The 23,629-nt window shown below is 38.9% G+C and overlaps 1 protein-coding gene across 3 annotated transcripts in view; it reads left to right on the top strand.

The window, feature by feature from the left end:
- MAPKAPK3 (MAPK activated protein kinase 3) overlaps positions 1 to 23,629 on the top strand; it is a 104,212-nt gene that overhangs the window by 51,913 nt on the left and 28,670 nt on the right. The gene's annotated exons all lie outside the window — the stretch shown is intronic.

Raw genomic sequence — 23,629 nt, 5'->3', positions numbered from 1 at the left:
TAAATCTTCTTTATTTGTTTTAACATTTTTTTTCACTTCTAAGGTGCATCAAACAGACTGTTGTTTAGAGCTTCTTTGTACCTGCCTGCTTGCAGTGTAAAGATACAAATGAACCAAACCTGCTGTGAGGATTTGAGTGTGGGGAATTTGTCACATATATTGATGTTTTGTCCAGGACAGATTCAAATTTCATAATAAAGCAGATACCATCTAGTAGAAGGGTGGACAAAGTGCAGCCTGCAGGCCTCATGCAGTCCTCAGGGCTGTTTTTGTAGCTACCGGAGATCAAAAGCAGACATAAACAGAAAGTGACTTCCAATCATTTCCTATTGTAAAATAAAGGCACTCCTGGGCCTTATGCTCCCTAGAGGGAGTCTGGAAACCTTTGGGGCCAATTTTTAAGGTTTTTTTCTTTTTTGCAGGGGTACAATGGAAGGGACCATCCCAGGTCTCTTGAAGAGGTTAAGGCAGCCCTATAACCTGACACAGGACCTCATCACACTAGAGCATGGATCCACTTTAAATCCAGTTTCTGCCTCCTGCAGAATTCTGGGGCTTGTACTTTTGGGAGGGGCCTTTAAACTGCTCAGCCAGAGAGGTTCTGAGCCTCACTAAACTACAAACCCCAGAATTCTGCAGGAGGTTGCAAGAAACATAGCTCTGCTCATAAATAGCAACTTAATATCTTGAACTTCTTATGGGGAATGGAGGAGGCATACCAGATCCTAACCAATAGGCCTGGGTAACAACGGAAAAATTTGTTTCTAAAATCGATTCGTTTTTTGGGGGGTTTTGCGTTTCAATATTTAAAAGAATTCCGAAATTTTTCTTTAAAAAAGTTCGATATTTACGAAATTTCGTAAATGTTAAAAAAATTACGAAACATTAACGAAACAAATACGAAACAATAACAAATCAATTCGTTAATGGCGGACGTGACCGCGCAATATGCTAAAAAACCTCCAAATGGGACAGGGGGAACTTCTGAAGCTTCCCTCTCCCTCTGTTGTTGACTGTTGGTGTGATATTATATTTTTTTTTCACTAATTAAACAAAAAATAACTATAAAACTTGCCCCAGACATGCGGAAATAATAACGAAACGACCTCAAACCGATAACGAAACGAATACATAACAAATCCGAAGCATTTACGAAACGAATTTAAAAATTCGTTTCGTTTTTAAGTTGCTCCAGAATGGTTCGTTATCACTTCGTTATAAAAAAACGAATTTTTAACGAATTGCAAATTAACGAAACGAAACCGCCCAGCCCTACTAACCAAGGAATGAGATAAAGGAAGGCTACTTTTGGCCTCTGCAGTATTGCAAAGCATAAGAAAATCTTCTCAACATCAAGCGACAGGAATAATGAAGTTGTTTTCAGTTTTATCCAACAGTGCTAGTTTTGTGGGTTCCTTATGCATATATACATTCTCTCCTTGAATTGCAAACTTTTGGTGTATTTTCATCTCCTAAATATGAGATGACAAAATAAAGATTTTCAAGAAAACGCATGCTTTTGCTGTTGAACTGTTTTTAAGCATTTAAAATTGCATTTAGTGTTCACTTTTTGTTTGTTTTAATTGTATTGTTCTTATACATTGTGAGCCTCTTTCAGTGTGTGCGTGGGGGGGGGGGGGGAGAGCAGGACAAACAATATATAGTAAAAGAACAACATCCTCAGCCATGGCATCCTGAGCTAGGGACATCAAGTAGCTACAAAAGATCTCCATTGCCACTAATAATCACTTTTACTTTTATAAAATGCTTTATGTACCTGAAGTTGGTAATCCACAGAAGAGCCTGGATAGCAAGGCAGTATTCCCCATATTGGAGGTGGCCTGGATAAGACTATGCAGAATCATACGGCCATAGAGTTGGAAGAGACCATAAGAGCCATCCAGTCCAACCTGATTCTGTCTTGGAAGAATACATAATTAAAGCACTCCAGACAGATGGCCATCCAGTTGCTGTCTAAAAACCTCCAGAGAAGGAGAGTCCACCACTCCATCTGTCAAGATTATGGTAGAATTGAGATGAAGTAAGAATTTATCAAAGAACTAAGTTCCTTCCAGCTTATAATTATTAACTCCCACATAGGATCATATGCAACAGCTATCCCCCTTTGTTCTTTGCAACCTTGGAACTGTTCATTGAAAATCAGGAAGATCTTGATATTGAATTCTCGCTTTCCATTCACTATCTGCCACTTTTCTCTTTGTTTCATTCTGATATACTTTAAGATTTTTTTTCTCAACAGAAAAGGACAATGTCAATTTGCAGTCTCTGATTTAAAACTGAACACCACATATGCCACACCTAAACCTGTGCTGTAATAAAAGCCCTGTACTGGTGACTCAGCAGTCACAAGTATTTATTCTCTGTGTGTTACCTTTTGAGACTGTGTCAGTGTTGCACAGGCATTTGTTGCCAGTTTGATGTCCAATTTTCTTTTTATTTATTGCTGGTTGAAAAATTGGAGCCATAGGATTATCTAGAGAAACTTCTTCCAGACATGCAATGCACCTTATAAATGCATTTACCACCTTTTCAGAGGTTACCTGTGCCAGCCTTCCAAAAGGCCCCCTGGAAGCCTCACAAACTGCCAAAGATGCCCAGAAAGAAGCAAACAGAAGTGGCCCACATACACTTCTAGCTTTGAAAAGCATGTGGGTGCGGATATGTTAAATAGCACAGTGTGGAGGTGTAACCTACTTAAAATGTGAATTGTCATTCCAAAAAAGGTAATTCACCCTTGAAGAAAATAAAAAAGGGAGAGTCAGGGAGTCTGGAGGCACTGGAAGGGTTCAGAAGAAGAGACTTGGGATATATAGTCCTACACTTGAGAGTGCTTGGGCTACTGCATTCATGATTCCAGTCACACTGGCTTGGGATGACTGGAGTTTTAGTCCAGAACAACTGGATGGGAAAGCTTCCAGTCATTGTGACAACAGTGGCATTCGAGACTACTGTATTTCAAGCATTTGGTGTTGATTTGTGAATCAGATTTGTCCTTTGTTTGCACATGGGATAACCAGTTCCTTTCTTGGCTTAGAATGTATGTAAAACCAACTTGATCTCTAGGAGAAGCCATGCTTGGAAAAAAACCCTCTACTGTATCAGACACCCAACAGGATGAAATTAAATCTTTTTGAGTTACTGCTTCACAAAGCACCACTGAACTGGTTTGTTCCCTTTTCTTCATGGCAGCGTGGAAAAGCTTCTATCTGCACAGTCAAGAATAGCAGCACCATTTCTGACAGGGTCCTAGTTTATTCATAAATACTATTTCATTATACAAATATAGTACATATTTATTGCTCCAGTTTGTCATGTGATAGATATTAGGAAAAGACTTCCATTTGAGCTGGTCTTTGTATAGTGGCTAATAAAGTTTTAATAGTATGTTATCCATTTGTGAGGTGTTCATACATAATTTATTCCTGACTTGTCAAGACACAGATAAAACCAGAGGAACAGGTTAAACATGGTTATTCTAAACAAACAGCAATAGACAGCTGCCTTCACACTGACTAGACAGGAAATAGTAACTCCTTAACTGGAAGCAATGTATTGCTTCAATGTTATGAATGGGGGAGCTCTTCCCCCCCCCCCCCCATTCCCAAAGTAATTGCACAAAGCTGGCCTGAGAAACATCCATCCAACCTCTGTTTCACTTACCACAAAAGAGGAGAGAGCCCGGAGGTAGTTTACTATCCTAACAGTTCTTACCATTAAAAGGACCTTCCTAATGTTTAGGTAGAATCTCTTTTCTTGCAATTTGAAGGTATTTCTTCATGTTCTAGTCTCCGAAGCAGCAGAAGCAAATATTATGTATTTATAAATGTATGCAGATCTCTGCTTGAGTGAGCAAGTAAATTACTAACCACTTCATCACACAGAGGTTGAGAAGTGTCCTAGCACGTTACCAGGACATTTCCTTGACATAGCACACTGGACACCATCACATTTTGTAAGGCAACTTAAGTGCCCTCTTCCTCATCTGATTCACTTCCCATCCAAATAAGGGTACAATAGGTGCACATGCCCCCCCCCCCCCTATTCCTTCTTCCCCATCCAGTTCCGCACATCAGCCACTCACTCAGATGGGAAGGGGATTAGATGAGGAAAAGGAAGAGGAAGAGTGCATGAACTCTCTGGCTTCATCATTTGCTCACTCACTCAATTGGATAGAGTTTTACATGCATACCTACACTAATGTAAAAATTTGGACACAAGCTTAAACTCCTTTGGGACACCTCCCACCATTTATTTTGCCTACCTTTAATTTCTTAAAGTCTAAGGTTCTCTAATTGGGGTGGGGGTTACATTTTTTTTTATAATAATTAATGGTTTATAAATTTCTATTAAATGCTATTTCTCCTCTGCGTTTTGGGAGTTTTAGGGTCAAGTGATCACATGCATGCACCCCTATTCACTCACTCACTCGCATAGAGGAGGAAATCACACTGGGAAAGGAAGAGGCACATGCACTTTTTGGCTCAGTCACTCACTCACTTTATAGCACAGGCAGTCCCCAAGCTACAAACATAGGACTAACAAATGACTAATAGATAAGAACAGGGGTAAGACAACAGGAAATGAGAGAAATCTATCCCTAGGAAAGGAAATTCACTCCTGAAAGAGTTTTCATGGGGTAAAAGTTTCCCCACTTAATATCACCAATCCTGGTTTCCACAACAAGCCACATTTTTCAAAATCCAATTATCACATAGACAGAAAGTGAGGTAAAATCTTTTGAACAGAGGCACAGACAGCAAAAGAAATGCCACAGGAGTGTTGACCCTTCCCTATGTGTGACACACAAACACACATATGGCTAGAGTTACACTTAAAAATGTACCTGTTCTGATTTACATTCAAATTCAACTTAAGAACACACCTACAGAACCTATCTTGTTTGTAACTTGGGGACTGCCTATAGTGATAAAAGGGCCAGAATAACTCCTATGTGTCATCAATTACAGCCACACACACACTCAGACAAAAAAAAGTCTACGAAAGATAATAACAGTGGCATGCACAGGTATACATAGTAGCCAATGATAGTGCAGATGAGTGGTCCAAGAAAAGTTGTTTGCTTAAAATAACCTGATTCAGCAATCATGTGGAACAGGTAGAACACTCTCTTTTTCCTAAAGTAAGTTTGTGGGGCGTGGGCAATAATGTTGCTGTCAACACACATTCAGTGCTATATGTGATGCTGAAGGAATTCAAATCAGTTCAGGATAATCGAAAGTGGGTCTTAATTTTTTTGATAGTGTGGATCTGGCCTTGGTTTCCCACCTATAGATACACATCCCTTTGGAGGATATAAAGTGAGGTATAAAATAATAATAATAATAATAATAGTTATTATTATTATTATTATTATTAATTATTAAATATTTATTTATTTATCGTGTCAGTATCAACCAGACAATTGTATTACATTTTTAACAATTTTTAACAAACAGGCAAAACAGAGTTTGCAAGCAATAATAATAATAATAATAATAATAATAATAATAATAATAATAATAATATGCAGACTGTGCAAGGAAGCTGATGAAACCATTGATCATAGAATCATAGAATCATAGAATCAAAGAGTTGGAAGAGACCTCATGGGCCATCCAGTCCAACCCCCTGCCAAGAAGCAGGAATATTGCATTCAAATCACCCCTGACAGATGGCCATCCAGCCCCTGTTTAAAAGCTTCCAAAGAAGGAGCCTCCACCACACTCCGGGGCAGAGAGTTCCACTGCTGAACGGCTCTCACAGTCAGGAAGTTCTTCCTCATGTTCAGGTGGAATCTCCTCTCTTGTAGTTTGAAGCCATTGTTCTGTGTCCTAGTCTCCAAGGAAGCAGAAAACAAGCTTGCTCCCTCCTCCCTGTGGCTTCCTCTCACATATTTATACATGGCTATCATATCTCATCTCAGCCTTATCTTCTTCAGGCTAAACATGCCCAGCTCCTTAAGCCGCTCCTCATAGGGTTTGTTCTCCAGACCCTTGATCATTTTAGTCGCCCTCCTCTGGACACATTCCAGCTTGTAAATATCTCTCTTGAATTGTGGTGCCCAGAATTGGACACAATATTCCAGGTGTGGTCTAACCAAAGCAGAATAGAGGGGTAGCATTACTTCCCTAGATCTAGACACTATGCTTCTATTGATGCAGGCCAAAATCCCATTGGCTTTTTTTGCCGCCACATCACATTGTTGGCTCATGTTTAACTTGTTGTCCACGAGGACTCCAAGATCATATCCTCAGCTGCTGCAAAAAATTGCACAAACGGACTACAAACAGAGACACAACTCTGTGGCTCAAATGATTTATTGGAACTTATGTCACAAGTACCACCTGCCAGTAGTAAAGAACTGGTGGGATCATAAACCTGCAAAGGTGGAAAATGAACACGCAAAAATACTGTGGGACTTTTGAATCCAGACTGACAAAGTTTTGGAACACAATATGCCAGACATCACAATTGTGGAAAAGAAAAAAGTTTGGATGTTGCCATGCCGGGTGACAGCCGCATTGAGGAAAAACTCAGTCATTATCAGGACCTCAAAATCGAACTGCAAAGGCTCTGGTAAAGGTGGTTCTAGTGGTCATCGGCACACTGGGTGCCATGCCAAAAGATCACAGCTGGCATTTGGAAACAATAAACATTGACAAAATCACGATCTGTTAACTGCAAAAGGCCACCTTACTTGGATCTGCACACATCATTCAAAAATATATCACACAGTCCTAAACGCTTGGGAAGTGTTCGACTTGTGATTCGAAATCCAGCATATAGATCTTGTTTGCTGTGACATACTGTCTTTTTGTGTCACTAAAATAATAATAATAATAATAATAATAATAATAATAATAATAGCAATAACAATAACAATAACAATAAATACCCTTCTTGAACTGTGGACACTGTTTAGAGTGCACAATTACTTTTCTTAATCTGAACATTATGCTCATGTTAAATCAGGTTTTTGACCACTTCATCACACTTATGGTTTTCTATGACCCCTATATCTTTTTCACATATACTGTGTTAGTGCCAGGTGTCACCCATTCTGTTGTAGTTCATTTCATTTTACTGGCTATATGTAGTACATAGCTCATTATAGTTAATTTTGCTAGTTTTGGCTCACCTTTCCAAACTGTCAAGGCAATTTTGAATTCTGATCGAATCATCTGGGATTTTAGTTACATCTTCTAATTTACTGTTATCTGTAAATTTTATAAGCATGCCTTCTGCTCTGTCCAAGTAATTTGAAAGATGTTGAAATACAACAGCACCCCTGCCGAATCTCTACTCTCCAGGATAAAGAGCAATCATTAGAGAGCACTCTCTGGATTTATTCTGTCAATTAACTGTAAAATTCTGTAATATGCTTAAAAGTAGCACAGTTTATCCACAGTTCACCAATTTGTTTTGTGTACACAAGCCTTTCTCAACCTGGTGCCATTGTGATGGGTTGGAATACAACTCTCATCAACTCCAAGCCAGGTTAGCATACCCTATCATAGCATGATTGTACATTTCTAGTTGTGTGAATGTGCAGTAAAGCCTATTTTCTGATAGCATTCTTTCCTTTGTAACAAATCTGGGAGGAAGGATGATAGACAAATCCTGCCCACATACCTGCACTAACAGGCTGGTACAGATTTAATATAGAAAAACAGGAGTGAGCAGATGACGCAAAAATGAAACAAGCCAAATTATACAAGATGAGGTAGGAGGGATATTTTGCAAGGATAATTTCCCCTTAATTTCTGTTCCATTCCAACATATTTGAGTTGGGGATGGATTCTGGAGCAGGTCCAATTGTCATGCGAACTATTACTCATGTAAATGTAAATGTATCAAAGATTGCTGTTGTTGTATGCCTAGAAGTTGTTTCTGATATATGGTGACCCTGCGGTGACTAAGACGGGATTTTCTAGGGCTCAGAATGTATAACTCACACAGGGTCAGCCAGTAGGTTTCTGTAGCCAAATGGGGAATTGAGCCCTGGTCTTATGCTGAAACAATTAACTCCCCTTTATTCTTAAAAAGCTTGAAATTCATTGTTTCTTCTAAAATAGACAAAATATCTATCTCAAATGACAGTCATATCTTAGCTACCAGCCAAGCAAGGGGAAAGGGTGCTTAGAACACAAGGGTGCTGTTAGTGTAGCTAACATAAACTGTATTGGATTACTTCTTACAGCCTCATAAAAGTAACTCATTACATGACTTGTTTTCTTGCTCTTTTCCTTTTGTTGGTGTTTAAAAAGGACTAATTATTATTATCTATATGATGTCCTTCACTCACCCACACACCTTGAACAGCGACATCCCAATATTTTTAAGCTGGAGTGCATGAGGCAACTTCTCTCTCTTTTTTTTAAAATACTAAGATCCTATTTCTCCTTCACATCTCCAGAGTCCCCCTGGGGGCATACGACGGGTTATAAATTAAGCATCATCATCATCGTCGTCGTCTTTATTATTATTAGGTTCCGGTGAGACAACTTACTATAAGAAACTGGTATCCAGAGGCATGTTGTCTCAGATCCTGGAAAGGGAGTTTGTAACCATTGAGGGAAGTGGTCGCTGGTGGGTCTTCACTGTTGTTTCTATTGTTATGTGCTTTCAAGACACTCCTGATTTATAGCAACCCTAAAGCAAATATATCACAGGATTTTCTTGGTAGAATTTGTTCAGAGTGGATTTGTCCTTTTTTTCCTCTTGGGAGACAGAGAAAGCTTGACTTGCCTGAGGTCACCAAGTGGGTTTCCATAAATGAATGGTGATTTGACACCAGTCTCCCGGTGTCCTGATTCAACAGTGAAGCCACTGCCCCATGCAAGCACTTATCCTCTGTGAATTTGTATAATCCTCCTTTAAAGAGGTCAAGCTGATGGCTGTCATCACATCTTGCTTTAGCAAATTCCACAGCTTAAAAATGCATTGTAAGAAGACTTACTCCATGTCCCAAGTAATCTGGTGATACTTCATGTTTGAATGCCTTCTTAAGATTACTGAGCCTTCCTTCAGCCTCCATGGGGTGGCCTCAGCATAGAGGTAGCGCCCCTCCCCCCCCCCCCCCACCTTTCCTTGATCAGCTGGATCAGGGATCCTCAAACTTTTAAAGCAGAAGCCTGGTTTACTGCCTTTGGGGTGGGGGCGGACTATAGTTTGAAAACACTGAAACAAATTCTTATGCACACTGCACATATCTTATTTGTTGTCCCCCAAACATTGAAAGAACAATGCAATATTTAAAACCAACAATTTTAACTAACATAAACTTTCCAATATTTCAGTGGGAAGTGTGAGCCTGCTTTTGGTTGAGGTGATAGTCAAGTTAGTTAAGATTGTTGATGTTGTGTGCCTTCAAGTCGTTTCAGATTTGGATGACCCTAAAGCTAATGTTTAGGACAAGATGGGTAAATGACTTTGGAGGGCCACATCCAGCCCACAGGACTTAGTTTGGGGACCCCTGAGCTAGGTAGATGCTCCCCTTTCTTTGAATAGATAGGAAAGGCATTGCCCAGCCCTAATTCCTTTTGGCATGTGCAGTGAACTCAAAGAAAGATGGCTTTTCCTGCTGGGCTCAGACATGAGGCAAAAGCTTAAATACTCAGTGCATCTAAGAGACTTCTCCCAAATTCTCTAGAACTCACACATAAATTGGAGAAGACAATATGTGTGATGCCGGGCATACTGTTTGCCAGAGTGCCATGCACTTATTTCTGGCAAGCATGTTTATTGAGGTGCATTCTTCTTCTTTTTATGCCACAGTTATAATTTAGCTTACAATGCTGGCAACTGATAGAAGACCTGCCTGCTTATTTTTATATTTCACTGCCTTCTGATAGTGTAGATTGTGCTGTCCTTACTACTAAGCTAATTCTCCACCTCACTCAAGTAAAGATCCAGATGGTTAGTAATGTATTATTGCTGTATCAAGGTTCAAAGTTTGAGTGAGAGAGCAAATAAATGTATTAACAGTTTTAATGGTTAATATTAATTTGCAGGCCTTGGGAGTGTAGTTGCTGGCTTCAGTTTGCAAAATTACTTTTTATATTTTCAGGAGATTTAAACTTGTTAGAAGTAATGGGTGGAAAGACATGCCCACATAATTCTGGCACTAAGAGAGCTTTTTGTTTTCTGCTAAACAGGTTTAGGATGTTAATAGGACTACACATCTTAATATTGCTGTTGTCTGCCAGGAGAAGGCGTGAAATTAGTTTTAATCTTCTTCTATGGACTGAAGCCTGTGCTTATTAAAAGTTCAGTTGACAGCATGGGAGACAGAGCTCTCTTCTCTTAAAGTACTGAATGGATGGATAAGGAGCCAAGGTGGCTAGAATGCTTCATTCCTAACCTCTCTAAATTCCTACTTAGCCCTTTAGATTTCTTTGTAGATTTTTAATGATTGCTTTGGTATAAAGAGTGTACTCAGTAAAGAACTAAAATTCCTTTCTGTTAATATGATCCAAAAATTCTGAAGTGCAAATGTTCCTTCATTAAATAAAAATTTGAAACCTGGGAGCAAAGACTCTGTGGCTTTCACCCAGGCTTTCTTTATTCATTATTATTCTCTTTTAATCTTCTGATTTTGGCGAAGACTTGCGTAATGTTAACTTCTTTCTATCACTTCATTTTTATGGTTTGCTTGCTGTCTGAAAAAGTACTCTCTTAGTCTTGAAAGCTTGTATTTTCACCAATGGGAGCTTGTCTATCTGTTTTATGTAGTGTGATTAATTATAAAAATATTCTACCCCTTGCTGTCATAGTGTTAATTAGCCTTACCAATCAACGGGGTTTGGCATGGCTAGTGTATGGGATGTCCAACTAAAGCCAGTGGGACTTACTTACAAGTAAACATGATTAGAACCTGCTAGTTGGAGGTTCTTTGGGAGCATTTTTTTCTGATTATCCATTTTTGTGGGAGTATATTAGCGAGTACCAGAAGATATTTTGGAAGTGAGAAGTTTCCACAGTATATTGAGCAACTGTGAATTTTGAGCAAGCCATGTTGATGTCTTTTCTCAGAGCAAGAGCTCTATCCTATCCCAATTTTGTTCTATATCTTGAGAAAAGGGGCATAAGATCTTACATCCAATAGTATTTCTTATTCTCTCTGCTTCTGAGAAGGTTCCTGCAAACAGAACGATTGAAGTATAGTGTGTCTGATACTTGAGCTTCCCAGTAGAAAATCCTGTTTTCAAGGTCAACTGATTTATAATGTTCCAAGCAAGCAGTAATGCTAAACAAGATCCCCCTATTGGGAATGAACTGCAGCACTTAGTGAATCAATCAATGAACTTTCCTTCCATCCTCAAAGTTTGTGCTGCTAAAGTCCCCATATTTTATTACAATATCTTAGTGCAGCTTATAGGAAGCAAACTCTTCAGGAGGAAGCAAAGTGAGACATTGATAGAAACATATCAAGATGCAATGGTTGCTGTAAAATGGTTGCTCCACCTTCTCAACTCGGGCCTGGTATGATTTGAGTATGTAAGGAGGGATTTTATTTTTATCAGTGCACAACTATCATGGCATAAGAGTGTAAGTCTTGGACTAGGACTCTGGAAACCAGGGTTCAAACTGTTATTCAACCATGGAAACCCATTAGGTTGTCCTAAGCAGTTCACATTCTCACAGTCTCAGAGGAAAATGAGGAAAACCCCATTCTGAACAAATCTTCCCACGGTAGTCCTGTAGGCTCTCCTTCGGGTCACAAGTATGACTTACAAAAATGAAGTCTTCAAAAGAATATGTCTTTAAGATGTAGCTTGGAGTCCAAAGGCCAACAGAAAGTGCAGCTCACATTCCACAGACATTCTTTTAATGCCCTTATTTATGGGAGCAGGCAGATGATAAAAGATCTCAAAGAGCCACACAAGGTTACATGTGACATTAGCAATACTGATAAGACAATGAGAATGGAGGAGTGCCTATGAGCCCTTTACTAAATGAAATGTCTGTATATAATGGTGGGAGCAGCACCAGCGCATTCATGGCTGCGTTGGAGTCAATGCCAGCTGCTTCTTGTGGCAAGCACATGGTGGTTTCCAGGCAACCACAGATCTTGTTCTTGAAATGTATATAATGATTGCCTAGCTCAAGCAAAGCAAGCATCCCTACTTTCTCTCATAGAACGAAAAGCCACCTAGACCAGAACTCTGGGAAAGGGAGTTAACCAAGAGAGAAGAGTTATTGGCATGTGCGTTTCCTTTCCTAGGAATCTGGAGAAATTTAGGCTATATTACTAAAACCTATCACCAAGATGTTCCAGTTCAGATGTATTGTATGTGTAGAATTTAAATTAAGAAACACCAGCCCTAGGATGTAACACTGCAGGGACCTTGTGGTAAAGAGTTTCTGGGCATAAAAGCTACTTGCAGTTTGTAATGCACAACCAGGCAAGAATGTCTAAACCTCTTTTGCTGAAAGTTGCCAATAAATCTAGTTTTTGACATTATTTGGACAGACATAAGAAGTTCTTGTTGTCACTATATTCTGCAGTAATGGCCAAAACCTGTGAAGGCAATAGAAATTGCGATACTGTGACTGCTTTCTTTTGCATATCAATGTAGACCAAGATATGAGATATTTTGAACTTGGATGTGAATACTGAAGTGCTGTTTCAAAGGGTGTTTTTCAAATATTGCTTTTTCCTCATAAAAGTATTTTATGAAAAGGACAGCTCACGATGCTGCATATGAACCTTTCTACTTGCTTGCTTAAGTTCCATAGATTTTTCATGAGAGAGGGACTCTGAGAAGCTCCATTTTTTATAGACCCTAAAGATAAACAGAGTTTCTCCTCCTCTTCAACATCATCTTAGGGTTTGTCTATCCCATCAGCTAGATCCTAAATTTTTAGAGTTAAAGGAACTTTTGGATATATAATACATCTCTTCAGCATTGGTCTGACAGAATTTAGAAGAGGCCCAGGCAGGAACTGGTGAGGAACCAGTTTGCAATAATAGACCTTGTGTAGTCCTCTTCTCTGTGTGAGTTCAAACAAATAGTTAAATAGCCTTATCATTTCCTTTGGTGCAACTATGGAGACTTCTTCAACAGAAAATTGTTGCTCCCTATAATGTACCTATGGGCAGGAGTATTCATTTTCAGTGGCTGTAAGGTGGATTTCTTCCAGCAACAGAAATGGGCATTATGCAGCCTTCTAGATGTTGTTGGACTACTGATACCAGCAGTTTCATCATTGGCTATGCTGGCCAGAGCTGCTGTAAGTTAAAGTGCAATAGCATCTGAAGGACCTTGTGATCCACATCCCCATATTCATATTTATCACAACGACATTGTCACACAGTTAAGTACTTTTACATTTCACCATAGGAATTAATGGAAGTCATTATCCTATAAGACAGTAGTTCTCGACCTGTGGATTCCCAGATGTTTTGATCTTCATCTCCTAGAAATCCTAACAGCTGGTAAGTTGGCTGGGATTTCTGGTAGTTGTAGGCCAGGGGACCTTAAACTTTTTAAACAGAGGGCCAGGTCACAGTCCCTCAAACTGTTGGGGAGCCGGATTATAATTTGAAAAAAAATGAACGAATTGCAATGCACACTGCACATATCTAATTTGTTGTGCAAGAACACTTAAAAACAATACAGTAATTAAAATGAAGAACAATTTTAACAAATGTAAACTTATTAGTATTTCAATGGTAAGTGTGAGCCTGCTTTTGGCTGATGAGATAGGATTGTTCTTGTTGTGTGCTTTCAAGTCGTTTCAGACTTAGGTTGACCCTGAGCAAGGGTGGGTAAATGACCTTGGAGGGCCGTATCTGACCACCAGGCCTTAGTTTAATAAGGAGCCCTGTTGTAGACCAAAACACCTGGGGACCCACAGGTTGAGAACCACTGCTATTAGAGAAAGTAAGAGAATGTTCTCGAAGAGGATGTTAAAGATCTGGATATTTGGAGGTTCCTTAAATCTTTTCCCCTTTTCGGCTGATTCCAGGTATTAAGAAAGCCTCTTCATATTTGCATAGTATTTGTTGGTCACAGTAGAGTGTTAAGGGATAAGGCAGAAAAGAATAAGTCCTCAAAGGAAGCATCTTAGGACAAAGCTGAGCATGCGCTTTGGTCAGAAAAGGATATTTCTAGCCCTCCAACCATGATAACTATAACTCTTCCTATAAATTATCCAGTGAAATGAAAAAGGAAATAGGTCAGAGTCACTTATTATTACTACAATGATTTCAAGTGGTCATTCGGAGGATTTTTCTTCATACATCACTAATTTAACTCTTTGGTTATATACATAAATTGACATATGTATAATAAAACAATCATAAAATGGAAGTCTAATTGCTGTAATGGTTATGCTTTATGGTCTGTACATATATGTAATGCTCTCCATTTTGCAATGATAACTTCGTTCTTAAGAATTCATATTCAGCATGCAAATTATCCGGACCTTTGCCTTTGTTCACTTTTAGTTTTATGGAAAAAAATACAATAATGTATCATTACAGTGTACAGTAAGAGTATATTGTCCATAATGAATTTGATACAAGCAAAATGATTTGATTTAAATCTGATGCTCCCTGAAAAAAATCTATAAATTTCTCTGCCAGGTTAGCATCTTTTCTGTAGATAGCTGTCATCACCACATGACAACAGACAATTGTTGTCACTTGAAAAAACACCTGGGCTTCAGGCCAGGGGATGAGACAGGCAGGCGGTATGCAGGAATCAGGGTTTCTAAAAACAAGAAAGTCTTGCATTTTTGGCAATAGCCTCTGTAAGAGTAAAAAACAATGATTAGGTAGTGATCAAAACAAGCACCACATGTAGGAGGGGGTATTGAGAATCGTGTGCTGTTAAACCTCGTTCCAATCATTTTCCCTAGCTGTGGTGAAAAACAGAGATTGAAAGGAAATGCAGAAATAAATAATGTCCTAGGACTTTTAAAAACCAAACAAAAGAAAATGACAATCCCTCTCCTTTTAGTCTAGCCCGCCCTAATAAAAGTATTAAAAACAGTTCCCCCTCCCCCTTTTACTACCGTGTTAACACCAGTAACCGGTTGCCATTGCTTGTTATAGTCCCATAAAAGTGACTCATTTAATGGCTTGTTTCCTTATCCTTTTCTTTTTGTTTGCGTTTAATAATGATTCTCCAGTATCAAATTGCCCTGATTAGTTAACCAATCTTCATATGTTTCTCAAGACGCTCCTGCCATGAAAAAATTATTTATTTATTTACAGTATTTATATACCGCCTTTCTCACCCCTGTTTCTCTGCCCTAAAAGCAAAATGCACATCTTCCCCATGTTCCTATTGGAAAGTTAAGCATAACTGCCCAAAGGTGTTGGGATGGAGCAATCTTGAGTCATGTTCCTGTTGGTTAGCAAGTAAAGTGTGCTCTGTGGGTGACACCACAGCAGGTCCATCTTTCTAGTATCCAGATGGTTTCATTTGGTTAGTGGTTGGTTTAGAGCTAGGCCATGCTGACAGTTGAGGCTGATAATAGCACAGGTAGATGGGAAAAGTCCACTTTCCCCTCTTCTCTCCCTTTCTTTCCTACAGCCCATACTGTATTGATGTCTGGGTGGTGAAGGGAGGCTTTTTATAATTGTTGCTTTCTAAGGGCAAAAGAAACCAGTTTCACTTCCCTGGATGTTGCTCATCTCTCCTCTTTATGACAGACAAAACATGTAGAAACTATGAAGTTAAGAGATCTGATATCCCTCTCCTTCTTCAGAGGAAGGTAAGATATTTCCTGACACTGTAACTCATGCCCTGGAGAGCCAATCATTTATGTCCACCAGCAGCCCATTTTGATTGGTAGGTGTCATTTAAAGAAAGAAGAAGGTTTTTTGGTTGTTGGGTTTTTTTTGTCGTGTCAGGAGCGACCTCACTTCTGGTGTGAGAGAATTGGCTGTCTGCAAGGACGTTGCCCAGGGGACACCTAGATGATTTGATGTTTTATCATCCTTGTGGGAGGCTTCTCTCATGTCCCTTCATGAGGAGCTGGAGCTGATAGAGGGAGCTCATCCGCCTCTCCCCGGATTCGAACCTGTGACCTGTCGGTCTTCAGTCCTGCCGGCACAGGGGTTTAACCCACTGCGCCACCGGGGGCTCCTTAGAGAAGGAGGTGATATTCCTCTTTTTCATCCAATTGAAAATCTTAAACCAGGGGTTAGTTGCTCCACATCTCAATGTGTGTTATTTGTTGGATTGATCAGCATCTCCCACTAATTCTAGTTAGCATAGCCAATGGTAAGTGATTTTAAGTATAAATGAACAACATTTGGAAGGCCACAGTTGTCCGTCTCTTCTGTATGAGTTTTAACTTGATACCAAACTAGATTCTACTAAGCAGAATCGAAGTAAGCCATTCTGAGAGAACATTCATTCAAACTTGGTAGAGTTGGCCTGCTGTAGCCATGGTTTCTGTGTCCATGGATTCCACCATCCATAGCTTGGAAATATTCCAAATTTAAAAAACAAAAAGCAAATCTTAATTTTGCCATTTTGTATAAGGAATACAATTTTACTATGTCACTTGTATATAAAGGAATTTGTGTATTGATGTTGGGGGGAATCCTAGTACCAAAGGGTCCATTATTGCTGTCAAGAAGGCTCCATTAGAAAAGCTAGTAATGGATTTGAAATGCCAATACCTGTCTTTAATTACCATTTCTCCCTGACCTTCATATGGCCTTTCCCTATGTTGAAATGCATCCAGAACAAGTGAACCACAGCTGAAATAACATCAGACACAAAAAGTGTGTCTGTGCGGGTTTTTTAAAAAAATCATCCTTCACCTGATAAAAAAGATAGTAAAACTTTGAAAGCTCATATTATGTATTTGTTCATTTTAGTTGGCCAATAAAGATATTGCCCTTTTATGGGTTTGAGGGTCTGTTGTATTTTCTGTATGCCGAACAACGCTACTCTTTAATATGTTTCCTGGATTGAGAATACTAATTGCGGTGTGTTTAGAATCATAAAGTTGGAAGAGACCACAAGGGCTACCCATGCCAACCCCCTGCTTTGCAAGAACGCACAATGAAAGCACTCCCAACCCACCATAATAGGGCACCAGTGCCCCTCCAGATGTTGGTGGATCTCATTTGCCATCAACATCAACCAGCACGAACAGTAGTCATATGATGGAATTAGTCCATATTTTGGAACCATAGGTTGCCTCGCTTTTCTACCTCATTTGTTTCTCAAAAGATATGACCCAAAACCAAAATCGGTAATTTAAAGAAATCACAAAACAGCTAACTAAATAATTCATTTATTTACATCTGCATAGAATGCTGTTAATGCCTGAAGAAAAAAGCTATCTGTTTTGCAAATGTGAGACCCAATGTTAATGTCATTGGTTATTCGTGTCACATTTCAGTTGCTGTGAATTTGCATTAATTAACAGTGACAGCTATCTTTTCTGTTGTCCAATCTGATACTGTATTTGATAGATATTGTTTCTCTCCTCTCAGCTCATCATTCAAAACTATACACCTTTTCTTATGGGATTTTATTTTATTTCTGGGTGAATAAATTTTATATTTTATCTATCTTTATATGTATTTGCTGTCCTCTGCAGCTTTGCTAATCTTGTATTATTAATGGGAAAGTAGATCACCCTTTAACTGAGTGCTATGAATGCACACATGATAGCCAGAAGTGATAGTACTTCCTTTTAATTATAGGACTAAACCATGCTTATTGGGTACCATAGACAGCTGGCTCCTAAGGACTGAAATATCTAAGGCAGAAATGGTACTTGTAGAGACTATAAAACAGGATAAAGTGGAGGTGGGGGTGCACCCAATACTATAAAAGGAAGAGAGAAAATCCACATTCATAGGACTTTAGAACAGATTACTCTGTCAAAATCCACCTGTGTAGACTAACATTGTTGAACAGAACATCATTTGCATATTTATGTATTTAATTGGTTTTTTTTAAAAAAAAAACAAAAAAAACATTGTAGTCTTTCTCCCTGAAGGGGACCCAAAGTGGCTTCCAAACACAATAAATTAAAAACAATTACAGTAAAAACTTAAAACAATTTAAATCAATTCAATTTTAAAACATCCAAAGGGTTTCAAAGTTCAGTAAAAAAAAAAACCTATAAAATAAACCCACACACCCAGCTTATATATTAAAAGCCTCCTTATATAAAATGTCTTTGCCTCCCAATGAAAGGAAAGGATAGAAGGAGCTTGCCTAGTCTCCCATGGAAGGACATTTGATAGAATAGTAGCAGGCACTGAGAAGGCTCTGTCTTGTGATCTCAAGGAAGTCTGTGATGGGACCAAAAACCTTCCCCTGAGAATCTTAAAAGCAGAGGCGGCCCTAGGTAATTTTCAACTGTAAGCGAACAGTATTTTGGTGCCCCCCCCCCCCCAACCAATCACTGATATATATTGTCTGTTTGTTGTGGGAGTTCTGTGTGCCACATTTGGTTCAATTCCACCATTGGTGGAGTTCAGAATGCTCTTTGATTGTAGGTGAACTATACATCCCAGTAACTACAACTCGCATATGTCAAGGTCTATTTTCCCCCAAGAGCGCCTCAAGAGCGCCCCTGGGCAAAATCAATTATACTGCGAATGCTTACTTTGCGTAATGGGTTGAGCCGCCTCTGCTTAAAAGATTCATATTGGCAGATACGGTCCTTCAGATAGTCTGGTCCCAAGCCTATAGGACTTTATAAGTCACGATAAGCATTTGAAACATGCTCAGGAACGGATCATGGTATAGGTTTTAGTCAGTCAAAAGTCTAGCTAGAATCATGTGTTTGGTCCCCGAAGTGTTTGTATTTTAGAAAACAGGTTATACGAGATAACTATGAAAATGGCAGGGCCCTGTTCCCTGTGGCCCAATGGAAAATAGGACTAATGCTATATAATTCATGCAGTAACACAATGCTTGTTGAAATAAAAAATAATGAATAATAAGACCAAAAAAAGCATTTGAAAAAGATGAGTAGTAATAAATAATTCTCGTTTCTTAAATGTAGCAACATATTTTGTGTTCATCTTGCTGCTTAAATGAAAAAGGAAGAGAATCCCAACTGCTTTGTGTACATAAAACATAGATTTAATATTTGCTTGTTTCAAAACATTGACAATCCATGCTGCTATTCACGTATCACAAACTAAGTCTGCATTCCCACACCACTTAGCTGAGAGCAAATCCCAGTGAGCTCAACTGAATAAACATGCATACTTTTGTGAGATAAAATTTATTTTGCTGTCAGAAAAAGTATTGTTGTCTGAAATAGTCCTTAGTAACTCTAATTTTTCTTACACTACAGCAATTCTAACTTGATCATTTGGGGCAGGGGAGACAGTTTTTCTACACAGATCATTTTCACATATAGCAAGCAGTATATACAAGCATAGTGTGTTGGTAAGGTATGTTTTTGGTACTCCAGGGATTTTTCTGCTGCTTTCCAAACCATGTATTCATAGCACAATAAATGTTCCTTGTTGCTGAATAGATGTTTATGAATTGTTTGGTTAAAGTGTAGAAGTAATTTCATTAACTGGAGCTTACAAACACTTGTGTTAGTTTAAAAACATTCTGTGCCTTATTTTTTTCCAATAACTAATAAAAGCTATTCATAGCAACATAAATGTGTGTGATGTACTGAATAGATGAATCTTTGTGTCTCTGTGTGCGTGCGTGTGTGTGTGTGTATGTTCATGTTCTTAGCTGGGATATCAGCAGTGCACAGAACATGAAGATGGTGTGGGGAAAAATCCTTGAATTTTGATTAGGTAGCTGCATATGCTTAGAGGATTAAGTGAATTTCAGAGTCAAGTTACTGAAATCAATAGAGAGTTTATTTTTATTTTGATCCCATTGACTGCAGTGGGCAGCAGCATCCTAATGAGGGGTGTGCTCAGAACAGGGGGAAAGAACAGGCTATTAGGAACATGACCAGGACAGGAGAGACTACTAAAGCAAGGCTTCCTGCTCCTTTGGAATTTGCTTAAGTAAGAGAGAAAGGAAGGGAAGGGGAAAGAGGTGGGGCAATGGAAGTAGATAAAATATTTTTAATTGTCATTCTTTTTCATTGATAGTACTGTCCCGAGCTGTCCCACTACAAGCCCATCAGAGTCCCTACTTATGCTACAAAAATTCTATGGAAAGTACCATTTTTTGTATTCATTCCAGACAAAACATCCAGGAAATGGCCAGGGATGTGCCAACTTCTCAGCAGATGCACAAGACTAGATGGGGATGGTGTCACAAGTCACAGAAATTGCTTAAGAATAACTTTCTGCTAGCCATTCCAAGAAATGCATCTGTGTTCTGAAAAATAGCCCACAATCTCAACATTTCAGTTAGCCATTCTTACCGAATTCACCAGTTACAGAACTGAGAGTGATGCAACAAGCTAACAAACTAGGGCTAACAAACTGTAGCTTAATCCAAACAAAACAGAGATCCTCCTGGTCAGTTGCATGGTCGATCGGGGTATAGGATGACAACCTGTGCTCAGTGGGGTTACACTCCCCCTGATGACAGTCTGGTGATCCTCTTTGGACTCAGCGCTTAACTGAGACAGCATCTCAAAAAGCTTGGCTTGGCCACAGTGGTCCATGCCTTAGATACATCCAGACTGGATTACGACAACACACTCTACATGGGGCTACCTTTGAAGACAGCCCGGAAACTGCAACAGTTGCAAAAGTCAGCAGCCAGGTTGTTAGCTGGAGCTACTTACAGGGAGCAGACGAAGCCCCTATTAATACAGCTCCACAGGTTGCCGATAAGTTTCCAGTCCCAATTCAAAGTGCAGTTTATTACCTACAAAGCCCTAAACAGTTTGGGTCCAGCCTACCTTCATGCCTGCATTTTCCCCTATGAACCAGCACGGGCCATAAGATCTGCCGGGGAGGCCCTTCTCTCGGTCCCGCCACTGTCACAAGCAGGGTTGGTGGGGACAAGAGAGAGAGCCTTCTTGGTGGTGGCCCTTCAACTCTGGATCTCCCTCCTTACTGAGATTAGGCTAGCACCCACTCTGTCCACCTTCCATAGGGACCTCAAAACCTAGATGTTCCAGTGTGCGTTTGATAATGGTTAGGCCCCTGTTCATGAATGCCCAGGCCAAATTGATGGTTAGAGTGAACTCATCACTTTACCCCAGCCCTGGCCCTATAATCTGCTTTATGCACAAGCCCATTCCCAGCCCTCTCTAATTGCCCACCTTATTCCTGATTCTTGGTTTATTGAGGTTTGTTCTGATTCATTTTAATGGTGTTTTATATTCTGTTGGTTTTATTTGTTTAATTTGATTGTTATATGTTTATTATGTTTTAAAATGTGTTTTTAGTTGGTTTGTGTTGGGCTTGGTCATGCTTGTAAGCCACCCTGAGTCCCTTCAGGGAGATGGTGGCAGGGCATAAAAATAAAATTATTATTATTATTTTGCATCACATCCATCTAAAGCTCTGTGAGTGTGGCAAATCAGTAGGTGTGGCTTCCTGTTTTGTGATGGCTGAAGTTATTTTCTGCTTTGATCTATGATGGAGAATGTTAGCGGATGCTTCAAAATAAAGTTACAGCCTATAGTGGAGAGTGAAGCATAAGAAAACATACTTGCAGTGACCCTTGAAATGCATGAGGTTAGTTCAACATTCAATAAACATATTCATACAGTCACTGAGTATTTAACAATCCTTGGTTGCTTGAAGGCCCCAGAGTATACTTTGCAGGTGACAGTTTTTTCTGCTGAGGAGAAGAAACAAACTTTGTTTTCATGGTCTGAAGAGCTGAGACTTCTGTCTCTGGTCCAATGAGATTTGCCGTTGCCCAGAACTTGTTGTCTCTTAGATCTTGGGGGCTGAATATGCACATTATGATAAAATTGTTTTTTCATGCATACTGTTATGAAGAGGAAAAGAATGAAGTCTTTGTTCTTTTATCATTGGTAGATCTGTGATACCCAAGTAAACAAAAAAAAGCCTCCCGTCCCCACATTTTCCTTCATTTTTCCCTAAGCCTCTTCCCTCCAAAAAATGGAGGCGAAATACATCACAGTTTTTAGAATGAATAATAAAATATTCGAGATAAGGTGTTCATGTATTACTCTACCTTCTTTCTAAAACCTATGTATGTGACCACTCATTTCAATTCCTTACATGTATTTCTTTTTCTTATTTCTTGTCATGGAAATAATAATAATAATAATAATAATAATAATACTTTTTTTCTGTCCTGCCCTCTCTCCCGGGAGAGGGGGGGAGACTCACTGCAGTTTACAGCATAAAATGGCAAACATTCAATACTGTGAAGTGCAGAAAAACAATAAACAATCGTAAACAGTTGAGAACATATTAAACAGGAAATATCAAATAATAATATAACCAGACAATAAATTAATCAAACATAACTAGACAATATTCAGTTAAAATGCGATTCAACAATTAAAACTAACAATAGTTAAAAATTAAAAATTTAAAGCCAGTATAACAAACTATTTCCATATTCCAATTCCACTTTGCTTCACCAGATGTGTTTATAACTCCTCCTCTTTATATGCTTGAGTGCATAAAAAGGTTTTTAATTGTTTTTTAAAAGAGAATAAGGAGGGGGCAATTTTTGATCTCCTTAGGGAGGGAGTTCCAGCGGCAGGGGACGACCATGGAGAAGGTCCTTTCTCTCATTCCCACCAGCCGTACTTGAGATGGGAGTGGGACCGAGAGCAGGGCCTCATTCACTGATCACAGTGCCCAGGCATGAGCTTTATGTTTGCTTGGAACTATGAAAAACCATTTGTTTATTTGTTTGATTGTTATATAGCCCTATATATATTCAATTCATAATTATTGTTAAATAAGCTATACCAAATTAAGCATGATACTTTCATGTCAAGCCAAAATACACATTATTCATTTTATATTCCTAAAGTAATGTAAAAAGGAGAATGGTAAGGGAAGGGGGAAAGAAGTCAAGCAGCACTTTTACAACTGACTTTTTGTTTTAGCATGAGTGTTCGTAAATGTTAGCCTACTTTTTCAAATGCAATACTGTACATAATAATATGAAAACCTTAAATTAGTTCACATATTTATACACTGATGGGAATGGGATAGACTGTAATTGAAATGAGAAGATGCAAATCATGACCCCTCCAAATATTCAAAAAACTGTGGTGAGACAGTACATGTTTTTCAGATCTTTAGAGTATCAGTTAGTATTGATGTATTAAAGCAATACATCGGCTTACCAAATATTAGCTTCCTTGGAATCAAATCCTTCTCTGAGGACATTCTTTTGTTTTATATGCATTATTGAAGACTCATATATTAATATATGCAGTTCACTATAAAACCATTATCTTGTTTGAACCTCCAATGAGTTGGAATTTGTGAATATAGCTCTATTCAACTGTTTCTTTTTCTAGTCTTCCTTTGTAATTTCCTTGTCAAAGTTTGCAATCTGTATATCCCATACTGTATGTCTAAGAAAGTTGGGATGATTTTCAACTGTTTTTGTCAACTTTATCCTCTTGGGTTGAGATTTTACTATTTGTTAAATAATATATATACAATATAGAAGGACATTACTGAAATAGGATGGCATATATCACATTGGAGGAACAGCAAGTAAATATA

This window comes from Anolis sagrei, chromosome 2 (assembly GCF_037176765.1).
Source record: "Anolis sagrei isolate rAnoSag1 chromosome 2, rAnoSag1.mat, whole genome shotgun sequence".
Lineage (NCBI taxonomy): Eukaryota > Metazoa > Chordata > Lepidosauria > Squamata > Dactyloidae > Anolis > Anolis sagrei.
The sequence above is the reverse complement of the archived record's forward strand: the minus strand, read 5'-3'. Positions and strand labels throughout refer to the sequence as shown.